Source organism: Phyllostomus hastatus, unplaced genomic scaffold (genome assembly GCF_019186645.2).
Source record: "Phyllostomus hastatus isolate PE091 unplaced genomic scaffold, TTU_PhHast_1.1 phas_scaffold_385, whole genome shotgun sequence".
NCBI lineage: Eukaryota > Metazoa > Chordata > Mammalia > Chiroptera > Phyllostomidae > Phyllostomus > Phyllostomus hastatus.
In genome coordinates, this window is record NW_025334026.1 from 189,956 (window position 1) to 202,709 (window position 12,754).

Consider the following 12,754-nt stretch of genomic DNA (forward strand, 5'->3'; position numbering starts at 1 on the left):
CCAAGGCACTTCATAATTACATTACCCAAGATGAAAGAGAAGGAGAGAATCTTAAAAGCAGCAAGAGATAAGGAGACAGTTACCTACAAAGGAATTCCCATAAGTTTGTCAGCTGATTTCTCAAAAGAAACCCCACAGGAAAGAAGGGACTGGAAAGAAGTATTCCAAGTCATGAAAGGCCAGAACTTACACCCAAGATTCCTCTATCCAGCAAAGCTATCATTTAGAATGGAAGGGCAGATAAAGTGCTTCTCAGATAAGGTCAAGTTAAAGGAGTTCATCATCGCCAAGTTCTTATTATATGAAATGTTAAAGGGATTTATCTAAGAAAAAGAAGATTAAAAACATGTACAGTAAAATGACAGCAAACTCACAATTATTAACAACCACACCTAAAACAAAAAGAAAAACAAACTAAGCAAACAACTAGAACAGGAACAGAACCACAGAAATGGAGATCACATGGAGGGTTAGCAACAGGGGAGTGGGAGGAGGAGAGAGGGGGAAAGGGTACAGAGAATAAGTAGCATAGATGGTGGGTAGAAAATAGACAGGGGGAGGGTACGAATAGTATGGGAAATGTAGGCCTGGCTGGCATAGCTCAGTGGATTGAGCGCGGGCTGCAAACCAAAGTGTTGCGGTTCAATTCCCAGTCAGGGTACATGCCTGGGTTGGCAGGCCATGACCCCCAGCAACCGCACATTGATGTTTCTTTCTCTCTCTTTTTCTCCCTCCCTTCCCTCTCTAAAAAACAAATAAATAAAATCTTTTTTAAAAAATAATAGTATGGGAAATGTAGAAGCCAAAGAACTTACATGTATGACACATGGAGATGAACTAAATGGGGGGAATGTGGGTGGGAGAGGGTGTGCAGGGTGGAGGGGAATGAAGGGGGGAATGGGACAACTGTAATAGCATAATCAATAAAATATACTTTAAAAAATAATAATTAGATATCCATGGAAGAATTTCGTGAAAACCCAAATATTTAGTTAAAACCCCTTGTCCCCACATGGTGATGAGATTGCCTAGGAAAGCAAAAGTGATCATTTCAAGAAAATTTTAATGAAGTATCCAGTCATTTATAAGTTTAACTTACAAGTTTCATTGTCATGCATTTAGTCTCCATGTTTCCTTAGGCTTCCCTTGGCTGTGAGTTATTTTTATAATATTTTAACTATTCTTTTTTGTAATAAGTATAAACTTGTAAGATGTGGCAAAAACAGCACCAAGTGGGGGGTTGTGACCCTCACCCCACTTCCACTACTGGCAACAGCTCACGTAAGTACAAGTGTATTGTTAGACCCAGGCAACTGCCATTGTCCCAACAAAATTAACTAGACTATGGACCAGCAGAACACCAGTGTCTGGCTCTGTCCATCACACCAGCATCCTCTTTCTTAGGCGTTGGCCAGACTGTCTGAGTGTTTGCAATCCTCTGCAAAATAAAATTGCCATCCTTGCAAAGTTACAGAATTTCCTGAAGTTGATGTAAATTATGTTGGAAAAGTACTCAAAGCATACCCAACAATATTGACAAATGAGCATCTGGCTGATGTAATTCTTAGACCAAGAAACAACCAAAGAAGAGGATGTTAATGCAAAGAAGACAGGGCAGGTTCTTAGAAGAGAATAATTTCATTATAAAATACTAAGAAAGGCCTTCTGGGAAACTGACATCTGCTTTTGCAAAAATGACTCTGCATGATTATGGTACGAAATTTGTAAGAAAAGGGTGTCATACCATGCTTTCAAAATTTTTTGTCAGGAAATTATGCCAAAGAGAAAAAAAACACGTATGTGTTTAGTCTAAGAATCCATACAGAATTGCAGTGTAATTTTGTTAGCTAAAGGTGGATGAATGTCCATAAAATAAATTTTGTTTTCATTTTTTAAAGTAGAATCTCAATCAAACCCTTGATATTTACTATGAAATTTTAGTCCCACTCTAATCAGATTTGTTTTTGCTTGACTTTTTCTGGTCCTAAAAATCCTCAAAGATCAAGAATTTTCTGCTGATGTATCATAGAGTGAAGGACACAATGACTAATTCTACCTGCGGGAGGTCAGGAAAGTTTTCTACTAACGGGTGAGCTGAGTATTAAAGGATGCATGGGAGGAATTCTCCAAGTTTGAGGAAGAGGACACTTCCATGTGGGGAGAGGGAATTAGAGAAGATGAGACTGAAGGTAAGAAAACATTTAGGGGGTGGTGGCTAAGATCCAGGCTTTAGATTAGACTGTTGTGTGGAGTCAGGCTCCACCACTGACTAGCCCTGGGAGCCTCGCATAACTTTTATAAACCTCAGCTGCTTCTCCTTTTTTTCCATGTCAATTAGACAACTTTTATTAAATGAGAAAACTACATTTCAAATGTTCTTTAAAACAAAATGGAATTAGAAAAAAAAAAGAGAGAGAGAGAGCTATGCACTGTGCTGAAAATCAAATCTCCTGAAGTAGTAAAATAGACCAATTCATAAAATGTTAAGTTAACAGAATTCTCAATTTAACATTTTCAAAGATGATTTTAAGGTCAAGAATTTCACACCTATGGTAGCACACATAGAAGGACATTATAAATATGTTGTCCATCCCTATGAAGCTTACAAACTTGACAATGTTCAATAAAAGCTTTTAGAATCACATCTAAAAATCATAAATCTGTGTCCTCTAAGTTCTCCTTATAAAATCTTTATGGTCACTTTTCTACTCTTACCATTTGTTTTTAAAGTGAGAGAGAGAGAGAACAGGAAAAGAAATGCTGTAATAAACACTTGATCATGTAAAGAAATCAGTGCTACCATGGTTCACCACAAAGCATATCTATATAATATCACATGAACTTTGACCATAAAAAATAAAAATCTTTAGTGACATAAGCTTTACAATCATGACAGGGGTCCCCAACCTCCAGGCCATAGACCATTACTGGTCTGGGCCTGTTAGGAAATGAGCCACACCACAGGATGTTAGCTTGGATGTAATGCCCTTGAATCATCCCCAAACCATCCCCACTCCCCTCACCATCTGTGGAAAAATTGCCTTCCACAAAACTGGTCCCTGGTGCCAAAAATGTTGGGGACTGCTGAATACAACATTCATATGGCAATTTTAGAAGTTAAGTACCCAGTTTTTTGATCCACTCATTTACTGGCGGGCACTTAGGCTGCTTCTAGCATTTGGCTATTGTAAATTGTGCTTCTATGAATATTGAGGTGTATAGGTTCTTTTGAATTGGTGTTTCAGGAATCTTGGGATATAATCCCAGCAGTGGGATTGCTGGGTCAAATAGCAGTTACATTTTTAGTTTTCTGAGGAAATTCCATACTGTTTTCCACATTGGCTGCACCAGTCTGCACTCCCACCAACAGTGCAGTAGGGTTCTCTTTTCTCCACAACCTCTCCTGCACTTGTTGTTTGTTGATTTGTTTATGAGTGGATCAAAAAACTGTGGTACATTTACACAATGGAACATTATGCAGCAGAAAGAAAGAGCTCCTACCCTTTATGGTAGCATGAATGGAACTGAAGAGCATTATGCTAAGTGAAACAAGCCAGAGGTGAAAGACAAATACCATATGATCTCACCTATCAGTGGAACCTAATAAACAAAACAAACAAGCAAAATACAACCAGAGACATTAAAATAAAGAACAAACTGACAGTAACCAGAAAGGAGAGGGGAGAAGGATAATGGGGAAAATAGGGGAAGGGTCATCAAGGTACATGTATAAAGGACATGTGAACAAAACCAAAGGGAGTAGGTTTGAGAATGGAAGGTGGGGATGGGAGGGATGGGGAACCGTGGTGGGGTGAAAATGGAGACGATTGTACTTGAACATCAGTAAAAAATCAATAAAAAAAGAAGTTAAGTACTCAATACCCATAGTCGACAAAATGTCCCACTGACCAGACTTGATTTAAATTCATCCTTTATACAGAGGAAGGAAAAAAGAGATAATGTCAGCTTTCTAAGGATTCTCATGTTTTATCTGTCTAAAAACAGAGAAGTGAACGAAATTCAAGCAACTGCCAAAACAAAATTGATGTAGGTGAGTGTGTTACCAGAAAGTTAAGCATGCCAAAAAGTGTTTCATGCAAATTAAAACATAAAATCAAGGTACCACAAAATCACATCACCAACTAGCTGGCTAATGTTATATGAGCCTTATCTTAAAGTTAAATGGAATGCTACTGCGCTATAGAGCATCAGTAAGTTAAAAATTAGAGTGCACAAATCCAAATAAGTGGCAATTTCTATAGGGAGCAAAATATCTGCAATCAGCTGTAATGTTTTCCCAAAACTGATTAAATCACTAGATTGAATGATTTGCATATTTTAAAAAGATCAACTTCTGAAATTCCTTTTTATGGTAATGACGAGGCATAAATTTTCTTTTTTATGGTAATGAGCTACATAAGTAAATAAGAAAGAAAACAATAGTTGGTAAATATCTTTGAAGCTCACCCCACATTTCACTTGTAAAAATATTTAGAAAAAAACATTTAAAATGCTCTCCATTATCCTATTAAAAACAAACAAACCAAACAAGCTCAACATAATCAAACAACCAAGCAATACCAAAACCACATTACACAGAGGGATTATCATGCTTTCATCTGGTTGAACTATCACATCTAGTTTAACTGGGAGGCATTTCAACTTTAAAAACTGATAAGTGACATTTACCTGGCGGGGAGATACCATGATCACTACGGTGGGTTTCCCAGGGTGAGGCTTACCCACTGCACTCTGGACGTGCTGAGCCCTGCAATTTCCCACTCAACTACATGATTTGTGATAGTGGAGGACTGCGTTCACGCTCTCCCGATCATAGATAAATAAATAAATAAATAAATAAATAAATAAATAAATAAATAAATAAATAAATAAATAAATAAATTCTGGTAAGTGAAGGTGTAACTTTAATGGGTACTTTTAAATTTGGATTTAACTTTGAGTTGAGTATTATTACAGGGTATACTTATTACACTAGAGTGTAGCACATCTTTCTATGAAAAAAAAATGTAAGATCCTTCATCCATCTCTTTAAGTTAAAGGTGTGATGTCAGGAAGGGTGTCAACTGGCTAGGCAGTTTCACAGTGCACACATATATTATGAAGTGAGTTCTTAACAAAGCTGATGGTTAGTTAATTTACAGAGTTCCTTTCTTCACCTCTTTTTTGGTGAATTAACTGTTTGAGGTAGAGTGATGGCACATCCCAAATTCAGCCCACCATGCTGTTACTTAGCTTTCTTTCCAGATGGTTCAATATCTGAAATACACATATCAAACTTTCATCCACATTCATCATTCTACCAACATTATCAAGTTAGCCACAATAATTTGGGGCTGAAAATATGGTTGCCTATTGTCATATAGCAAAAAATTCATATCTACTTTCCACCACTTGATCTCTACAAATCAAGTCTAAATTATGATGATTCAGATTTCCTTACTGCTTATATCAGTGAGGAAACACCACAATTATTTTCTCCCCAGCCTTGCAGGTCCTTCTCTGGGTCAGACCACAGCAAATCACAGAGCCAACTTGTATCAGGGACATCAGTGGGTCTCACAGTTCTTCAAACCTGCTCATGGATTGCAGGTCTGCTGGCAGTCCTCCATGATAACACATCTTCTCATCAATGGCAGCTACAGGCAGACAGTTGAAACAAACAGTGAAGGCCTTCCATAATTTAATATCAAACCTTTGCTTGCATTCATCATAGAATCCATAAATGCGACTGATACTACCACACCCATGGTTTCCTCTTAAGAGAAAGAAGTTCTCTAGATATTTGATTTTTTAAGTCAATGGCAAACAAATGGTTTCCAAAGACTGGTTTCTTCTGTCCACAAAATCTCCTAAGAAAAGACAGTTGGGCCCTGGCCGGGTGGCTCAGCAGGTTGGAGCATCATTCCATGCACAGAAATGTTGCAGGTTCATTCTCAGTCAGTGCACATACCTAGGTTGCAGGTCCAATCTCTGGTTGGGGTGCATATGGGAGGCAACCAATTGATGCTTCTTTCTCACGTTGATGTCTCTCTCTCTCTCTCTCTCTCTTTCTCTCAGCAATGAAAAAAATGTCCTCAGGTGAGGATTTAAAAAAAATAGTAGCTTCTGGGGAAACCTCTATATTCAAATATTCATAGTAAATCTGTATACTGTCCATGAATGTCTTCACACATTCTCAGTGGTGCTTTCAATTCCAAGAGAATAAGGCCTCAGCTTCTTCATCACTAAAATGGGGATGATAACAGTACCTACATCATGGGATTGCCAGGAAGCTTAACTGTCAAACAATGTGCCACATAGGAGGCTAGATGAGAGACAACTGGGAAGATTTAGATCAAGGATTATAATTTCATCTGGGCAGAGATGAAGGAAGAAGGTGGATGAGAAACTCCAGAAATGTGTTGACCATATAGTTAAATGACCTGGGGGATGGGGAGGATATGGTACAGGAGGAAGGTGGATTCCAGGTCATTGACCTGGTGACTCAGATGAAGGGATTGTCATTTTCTGACTCAAGGAACAAAGAGGGAGGAGAAGGTTTTTAGTTCAGAGCCACTGGGCTACTTTTGAGCATGTATAGAAGAATGAGACGTCATATCATAATTACATAGCTTTATTTCCAGGTTAGAAGTACTTTTATTTAGTCCAAGTGTGCCATAAATAGTTCTAGAAGGAACTATAGCAACTACAGTGACTATCTCAAATACTAAAGATTATGCCAAACTTTTATAGTCTGAGGAACAAAGGACTTTATTCAGGGAAGGAGAGGATGACTAGGAAAACATTCTAGTAAATTTCATACCTCTTGAAGTCATTTATATATTAGAAGTAATAAAGAGACTCCTAATTCTAGTACTCTGGAGGATTGGATACTCTGATACTCAGCCCACTGAAACAACTAAAATGCTGGATAAAATACTTGAATGTATCTTTTAAACACTTTGGTGATCTAGTACAAAGATAAGGGATCAACAGAGTTCCTAGAAACATGAAGTCAGGGATGCTGAGTGGTGAGCACCCACCAAAGCTGGTTTTCTTCCTGAGGGTTTCTTCCAAACTCCAGAGAATTTGGTCTTCTCCTTTAAAGGCTGCAGAGGGTATAAGAGCAGAATGCAATTCCTGGGCACACCCCAGGTAAGAGTTTAACAATCCGTCCCTCATAGAGCTAGACCCTGAAGAACTATACCCTCTTTGCAAGAATGAGTGATATGTAACTCCCACTTCCCAGGGAGAAGAGACAGCTTATGAAATTTGTTCTTCTCAATCTCAGGGCTGAGTGTCAGGGGAGAAAAAAAAATCTCTTCTGAGAATTTGTCACCACCAGGGGGTCCTCACTCATATTTGTGGCCTGAATTCACGCTACCTAAGTAGGAAAAAAAAAAAAAAAACTCAAGCAAAGAATTTAAAGATGTTACAACTTGGAAGTAGAGTCCCCAGAGATTAGCAGAAGTGAAGTCAATTAATTACATACTAATGGAATGTCACACTAAGACTCAAAGGTCACCTATAATAAGGATCTAAAGAAATGTACAGCTCACAGACAAAAAAAAAAAAATCACACAAAGAGAAAAGGAAGCACAGCACCATGAGGGTAAACAAGTAGAAACAATAGACAGTAGAAACAGACGTGAAGACTTCAGACACCAGAATATAAATACAAATACCTTTCAAATCAGTGAGGTACTTAAGCCAGCTGATGCTAGCTCACCAGAACTGATGGTGGGCATCTCTTCCCAACTCCATGTTCAGCAGTATCATGTCGGTAGCTTGAGATTGGCTGTTGTGGGAGTATTCATATCACGGAAGTTGGCAAACACTATAAAAGAGGGTATTTATTTCTGTATTTAAAATGTATTTTTGTAGAGCAAGCCCATTGTTAAACATTGACGAAAAGACCAGTGAATATACTCAAGGGTTAAAAGGGAAGCTTGAGAAAAAATCAAAGAACTGTTGCTTTGTATCCTCTTCAGGAGCTTCCTGAATGACATTTGAAACTGGCACCCATACACAGAGGGCAGGGAGGGACCAGAGAAAGAGGCAGACTACTACACATTGGTAAGTAGCCGGTATAATAAGCAAGGGGACTTATGGCGCTTGTCATGGGCAGCTGCAAAACAAGTAGTTTTGCACACTTAACTGCAAAATCTTAAAAGTTTATGTGGTGGTCCTAACTGAGTTTGATCATGTACCCTGGGGCCTTAACTGGGATCAGTCACATCCCCAGTCCAGACAGTCTCATCACCACATTTCTATGTCAGGGCTGTATCCTTGGAGCAGCTCTGAGAGCAGGGAAGGCAAGCAGAGCCCACATTCGAAATACAGGGGAGGGGATGAGGAGCCTCCTGTTGCCCAGGACCAGCTCATGGGTTAAACCAGCAGGAATGCCTTCTTGATGACCTCTCCCAACACTCCACACTTTCTGACCAGCTCTTACAACGTCACAACGCCCCCCACTCCCACCACTTCCGCAATGTGCTCTGAGCCGTCAGCAAGGGCTGTCACTTGCGTGGAGGTGGCCCAATTTGGTTGGTATCTGGCTATATTGGAGGCAGATACCACAGCATAAATACGGAGAAAATACAGCTGAAGACAATGATTCCCAAAATTAGTGGCAACTTTTTTTAACCAAAAACTTCATGATTTGAACCATTGGTTTACCAAGTCCCTTAGGCTGGGACCAGATAGATCACTCAGGGAGTCCCCTTGTGCCCTCATGTGATTTAATCAAGATGGCACATTAACACTTACCAGGCCTGAGCAAACAGCATTCTCTTTGGGTAATGACACAGGTGCCTCCTTGCGAGGGAGTAATAATGTTCAAGGCCACACTATTTAGGAGAACAGCTTTTGTCATTAGAGACAATTTGGTGTTCAGTAAGGACAGGCTTTGTTGGCTCTCATTGAAGGCTTGCTGGATGCATTTAGTAAGGATTTCCATGTATGCTGTAATGCCCTCCAGGACAATGGAGGGAACAAAGATGGTAGCCAAATGCCCTTATCAAAGGGAAACAGAAAGTGTCCACCTGGCCTTGAGGAAAGGGAGGTTGTTAGCTTTAGGAGCTTGACCTGGTTGTGCATATTGTCCATGTTGGCAGCACTGTTAGGAGTGAGGACATGGACAGGGGGTGGGATATGCCAGACCTGAACCCCTGTCTTCTCCCCACTATCAGCAGTTCTCGTTCCATTCCAAGTATAGTGCCTTTCAATAGGCTCAGCTTGCAGCAGGACAACAGGATCCCAGTGGAGATTGAGTATTTCCCCCTCACCCAAGGGTGCAAAGTAACTCCCTCCACCCGATGGGGCGTCCCACTCTAAATTCCAATAGCTAACTCCTTTCCCAGATGTGATGGGTCTCAGTGTTCTCAGCAGCACAACACGTTGATCCATAGTGGGAGTCGGGGAAATGGCGGCTTCCTGAAACTTCCATGTCTTTACAGTACCAGGTGCCTTGGCAGGGGTCCCCACTCTGGCATATGGGGCAATAGTCTTACTAGTTGATCATTCAAATGTGTTAAAGACTGGGACAGTACATTAGTCTACCCGGCCACAGTATTTTACTTGTTAATAAATTAATCTGCTGCTTTAATATTCTATTTTTCCTTTTTAACAACCCTGCTGCTTGCAGGCTATAGGGGAGATGGAACTTTCATTCAACATTATGTTCTTTTGCTCAGTCTTGCATACCATGACCTTTGAAATGTGACTCCTGATCACTACCTATCCAGCGAGGGTATCCATATATGGTACTCAGCTTCTCTAATCACCTAATGGTGGCCTGGTGTGCATGGTGACAGGGAAAGGTTGGGTTAAACCAGAGATGGTGTCTACACAAACCAAGGCATATTTAGAAACCTCACTCACAGAGAGTGGCCAGTGTAATCAATTGCCAAGCCCTTACCTGTTGGAAACTCCTGTGGATTAGGCTCAGGCTCCTTTGGCAGTTGCCTTGCATGTTGGTTAGAACACACATGACATGCTGTTACTACATCAACCAAGTCCTCGTATTTCAATGGCAATCCAGTATCCTTGGCAATATGCCATCCTGCCTGGGCACTGTGATGACCACTGTTTTTATGTACCTTACCTGCTGTATCACAGGATCAATTGCTAGGGCTTATACCCAAACTAGGGCATCAGCTCCTTGATTGCCGGGGGTGTCAATGCCTTATTAGCTGGGACATGAAAGACAGTAAGGATTGCCTGAGGCTCTTGCTGGTGAATCCAGATGTCTCTCCACACATCCTGACCCTATAAAGCCCACTCATCAATCCACCCCTCAGTATCCCATTGTGCAAGCCATAGGGTTGATCTGTTTAGAATAGCCTGACTATCAGTGCAAAGGGTTAACAGCCAGGACTCATGAAGTGGTTACCAGCCAAACCTCGCTGAGTTCAGCCCACTGACTGCTGGTGTCCCTTCCTCCTGAAAGACTCCACATGGAGGGGTACCGTGTAGTTGCTTTATGGACTATATGGGATTTCTGCGCCCTTCCAGAACTGGGACCAAAACCCGTAGAGCACTCTCCCCTTCCGTGGTCTTGGCCACAGTTCCTGACCCATGCCTTCTGGAGTCACAGACATGTCTGACTCAGATGGTAGCCCTGCTCAGGAGAGGCCTGGAACTCTAATGGTTTCACTAGTATTTTTGCCTTCTCAAAGGTGGCTTGTTGCTCTGATCCCCAGTTCCACATGTGCCATTTCTTTACCAGGCAGCATAAAGGATGCAGGCATTGTGCCAAGTAGAGAATGAAAGCCCTCCAGACCCCCAAATTCCTACAAAGTCTTGCATCTTCTTTCTGTTCTTCGTGGTTGGATGGGGTGGCACCTTATCATTCATGCTTTTGAGACAATGTGCAGGTCTTACCTGGCCAAATGACAACCAAAATCTTCTGGTGGCGCTTAGGCCTTGAATTTTCTGTGAGTTCACTGCCCATCTTCTCCCTAGATGTTCCAGCAAAGCCTGCAGAGTGTCCATAACGTCATGTGTGTCACATGTTAACATTCTGTCATCAATGCCATGGTCTCATTTTCCTCATGGGAGGAAGGAGAACAGAGCCAGTCTCGGGCTACCACCCCATGGCATATTGTGGGGCTGTGCAGGTAGTCTGGGGGAAGCACTCAATAGAGGTTCATTACTGTTTCTTCCACATGAAGGCAAATTGATCTTAGTTATCAGAAATCTGTACTTGTCAGAATCTTTTCGTGAATCTCCAGGAAAATGAAGCACCTTGGCAGTGACACTTTTGCAAAAGCATCAGAGGAAAACAATAACTTTATGCAAATGACAAAACATGTTAAAATAGCCTTGATCAAAGATCTAGTAAGATTTCATTACACACCAAATGATACAATTGGCTCAGTTATCCATTTCACTCTTAGCTTGGCCATACATACAATTCCTTCTCAAGATTCCTTTGCTTGGAACATTCTGCAACTTCTACAAACCTTCTTCCACTTTCATATACCTTTCAACTTTTGTCCTTTTTCTTTCTTATTTTGAACATTCACTTTATGACAAAATTACTTTCTTTTTTCCTTTACAAAAAGTTCCCCCTAAAATCCCATGTCCTTTATATTTCCTTATCCCCCCCCCAAAATACATTCTGTATTGTTTTCACTCAATGTGCATTCCCCTTTTCATATTCCTTTACCAAAAACACACATCCACTTTCCCTATACAGTCATTATTTTTGATTCTTATTACTTTCTGGCAGTTTTGTAAAAATACTTAGCTTTTTTTAAAAAAAAAATCAATTTGGCAAGAGAACTGTATTATGGGGGAGGGGTGTAACATTAGTTTTCTTTTTTTTTTTTCAATATAGTTTGTTGATTATGCTATTACAGTTGTCCCATTTCCCCCCTTCACTCCCCTCCACCCTGCACACCCTCGCCCACCCACATTCCCCCACTCTAGTTCACGTCCATGTGTCATACATGGAAGTTCTTTGCCTTCTACTTTTCCCATACTATTCTTACCCTCCCCCTGTCTATTTTCTACCCACCATCTATGCTACTTATTCTCTGTACCTTTCCCCCACTCTCCTCCTCCCATTCCCCTGTTGCTAACCCTCCACGTGATCTCCATTTCTGTGGTTCTGTTCCTGTTCTAGTTGTTTGCTTAGTTCGTTTTTCTTTTTGTTTTTGTTTTAGGTGTGGTTGTTAATAATTGTGAGTTTGCTGTCATTTTACTATACATGTTTTTAATCTTCTTTTTCTTAGATAAATCCCTTTAACATTTCATATAATAAGAACTTGGTGATGATGAACTCCTTTAACTTGACCTTATCTGAGAAGCACTTTATCTGCCCTTCCATTCTAAATGACAGCTTTACTGGATAGAGTAACCTTGGGTGTAGGTCCTGGCCTTTCATGACTCGGAATACTTCTTTAAAGCCCCTTCTTGCCTGTAAGATCTCTTTTGAGAAATCAGCTGACAGCCTTATGGACACTCCTTTGTAGGTAACTGCCTCCCTATCTCTTGCTGCTTCTAGGATTTTCTCCTTCATTTTAATCTTGGGTAATGTAATTATGATGTGCCTTGGTGTGTTCCTCCTTGGGTCCAACTTCTTTGGGACTCTCTGAGCTTCCTGGACTTCCTGGAAGTCTATTTCCTTTGCCAGATTGGGGAAGTTCTCCTTCATTATTTGTTCAAATAAGTTTTCCACTTGTTGCTCTTCCCTTTCTCCTTCTGGTACCTTGTGATTTGGATGTTGTCAAGTTTAAAGGTGTCCTGG

General features: G+C 40.6%; 2 pseudogenes; one reads left to right on the forward strand and one right to left on the reverse strand.

The window, feature by feature from the left end:
• The first annotated feature begins 4,681 nt into the window (after window positions 1-4,681).
• LOC123806526 lies at window positions 4,682-4,832 on the forward strand (annotated as a pseudogene).
• Window positions 4,833-5,229: 397 nt separating this feature from the next.
• LOC123806274 lies at window positions 5,230-7,748 on the reverse strand (annotated as a pseudogene).
• Window positions 7,749-12,754: the final 5,006 nt, after the last annotated feature.